Below are 2,870 nucleotides of genomic sequence, written 5' to 3'. Positions count from 1 at the left end.
GGTTACATTTGTGGCTCCTTTTTGGCTATTACTTGCATGGAAATTTTTTTTAATTTTTATTAGTGGAACACCATGAGGTACAGTTGTAGACTTACAAATTTTTGTGCTTGGATTTCAATTATACAATGATCAAATACCCATCCCTCCACCAGTGCCCATTTTCCACCACCATGGGTCCTGGTATCCTTCCCACCCCCCATCCCCCCATAGCCCCATCCCCCCCCCCTCCGTCTTTGTGGCAGAGCATTCCCTTTTATTCTCTCTCTCTCCTTTTGGGTGCTGTGGTTTGCAAAAGAGGCATTGAGTGGCAATCATGTTTGGTCTATAGTCTACTTTCAGCATAATTCTCCCATCATGGGAAATCTTTTTCCATTTTTTTGACCTTTGTGTGTCGCTAGAGCTGGAGAATTTCTTTAGACAATATAAAGTAGGTTACTGGCTTTTGTGTGTTTTTAAAAATTTAGCACAGCGGTAGGGCATTTGCCTTGCATGCAGCCAACATGGCCAACCCGAGTTGGATTCCTCTGCCCCTCTCGGAGAGCCCGGCAAGCTGCGGAGAGTATCTCGCCTGCACGGCAGAGCCTGGCAAGCCACCCGTGATGTATTCGATATACCAAACACAGTAACAACAAAATCTCCAATGGAGACGTTACTGGGCCCGCTCGAGCAAATCGACGAACAACGGGAGGGCCTTTTTTTTTTTTTAATGTATTTGGCCATTTATGTTTTTTTATGGGGAAGAGTAAACTTATATTAAAAGTAATTGCCACTGGGGACAGAGTCAGTATTGCCCTTAAAAAATAATCCTCTGTCCAGAGCAATGACTCAAATGGCTTGAGAGCATGTTTTGCCATGAATCTCCTGTGCTGGGTCCCTGGCACTGCTTGGCCCCCAAAGGTCCACAGGAAGTCCCCAAGCAAATAACTGGGAGTCACTCTCAGGTACCACTGAGAATGGCCCAAATATCAGAAAGGGAAAAATGTTATTTCTGTCTCACTTTTCTTGGGTTTTGTATTTTTCTTACTGCCTTTGTTCTCTGTAGGTGTATGTTAGCACAGTGTGAATCCCTTATTTTATTCTGTAAATACATTATAGTTTTTTGTTTGTTTGTTTCACAGATAAAGTATTTTCTAGTGTTATGGTGACATGGTTAACCTGAAGTCGGCTTCAATCACAATTTGTTTCTTTAGTGCTTGACTTCCCAACGCTGTTATGGATGTAACAATATATTGAAAGCACTATTATTCAATACAGTTCTGATAGCTGCTGCCACAGAAATTAAGCAAGAAAAAAATTTAAATTTGTGTTCAAATTGGCAAAGAAATCAAATTCACTGTTTACAAATGACATATCAAGAACCGTAAGACTGCATAACCAATCATTCATTAAACACTCCTAGAAGCAATAAATCTTTACAGGAAAGTTGCAGCTTACGAAAGCAAACAGGAAAATCTTTTGTGATTTTATATGTAAACAATGATAAACGAGTGATTTAATTTAAAAATCCTGCTTATAGTTATGAAAAACATTAGGTAATGTGTAATCAATTTTTAGAAAGGAGGTGAAAGATTTACTTATTAAAACCTACAAAGCACTGTTAGGAATTTCGTATGTAGGAACCCAAAAAGGCTCCTCTGAAAAACTCCTCAACACAATATATTTATATAGTAAAGTAGCAGGCTACAAAACCAGTGCACAGGATTCTAATTTATTCTTACATGTAAACAAACAAACAACAACAACAACAAAAAACCCAAATCCAGAATAGAAATAAACCCGATTGCAATCATGTAAAAAACAGAAACCCCTTAGTTTAACAAAAGAGGTAAAAGACCTATTTAGTATAAACTGCAAAACTTCTGAAAGGAATTTAAAATGACCTAATGTAATAGAAAAATATTCTTGGTTTAAGGATCATAATAATTGCCATCTTGAAAATGACTATCTTAACTCAAAGTAGTTTACAGAAACAGCAATTGTGAAAAAAATTTCCGTGGCATTATTCAAGGACATGGAGTAAATTTTTCTAAAATTTGCATTAAGCTACAAAACTCCTGACATAGCCAAAGCAATCTTGAGGAAAAATGGGAGGCATTGTGTCCCCAGACTTCAAATTCTGACACAAAGCTTTAGCAATCAAAATTGGTTGGTACCGGAAGAAAAAAAGTCTCTTCTCAATGGCATAGGATTGAGAAGTCAGGGAGAAACCCTCAGATGCATGAGCAATTTATTTATGAAGAAGTGCATGAATTGGAGCAAGGAAACCTCTTTAGCCAATGATTACGGGAAAACTAGATAGTCACAATTTAAAAAAATGAAATTAGGTGCAAGCCTTCATCATACTTGGGTCTGGAGTGACCCTGTGCTTTCCCACAGTGCTTGCAATTATGAAACGTTGTGAGATCTTGACCTGCTCCATTCAGAGTAAGGTGTTAGAAATCTCAGACAATCGTGAAAAATAAGAAAAAGAATAAAACAGAAGCAATAAGGGAAAAATAGACCCCTCTTTCACCCTGTAAACAAAAATCAACTCAAGTAAATTAAAATTTTTATATTGCACTTGAATCTTGAAAAATCCATTGGGGAAACAGAGGCAAGACTCTCCAAAATCATGACCACAGTGAAGTCTGAAATGTAAGAACTCAAGTGGCAAAGGTAATAAAAACAGAAACGGAACTATATCAAACTAGAACACTTCTGCATTCTGTGAGCAATGTGCCCTACAATTAAAAGACATTCTGCTGATTGAAAGGATTTTGAGACCATACGCAAGATAAAGGACTAATATCTAAGATACATAAAGTGCTCTTAAAGCTCTCCATCACTACATGCAAAAAAATGGGCTCAGAACTCTGCCTAACACCATGTAC

The 2,870-nt window shown here is 37.6% G+C and overlaps 1 non-coding gene across 1 annotated transcript; it reads left to right on the top strand.

Annotated features, from left to right (window-relative positions):
* The first annotated feature begins 2,324 nt into the window (after window positions 1–2,324).
* LOC130037222 (small nucleolar RNA SNORA9) lies at window positions 2,325–2,451 on the top strand. Its single transcript, XR_008794476.1, has one exon. It is a non-coding gene; the product is annotated as a small nucleolar RNA SNORA9 (small nucleolar RNA).
* The last annotated feature ends 419 nt before the right edge of the window (window positions 2,452–2,870 follow it).

Source organism: Sorex fumeus, unplaced genomic scaffold, assembly GCF_029834395.1.
Source record: "Sorex fumeus unplaced genomic scaffold, SorFum_2.1 ptg000071l, whole genome shotgun sequence".
Classification (NCBI taxonomy): domain Eukaryota; kingdom Metazoa; phylum Chordata; class Mammalia; order Eulipotyphla; family Soricidae; genus Sorex; species Sorex fumeus.
This window is presented reverse-complemented; position numbering and strand designations above follow the sequence as displayed.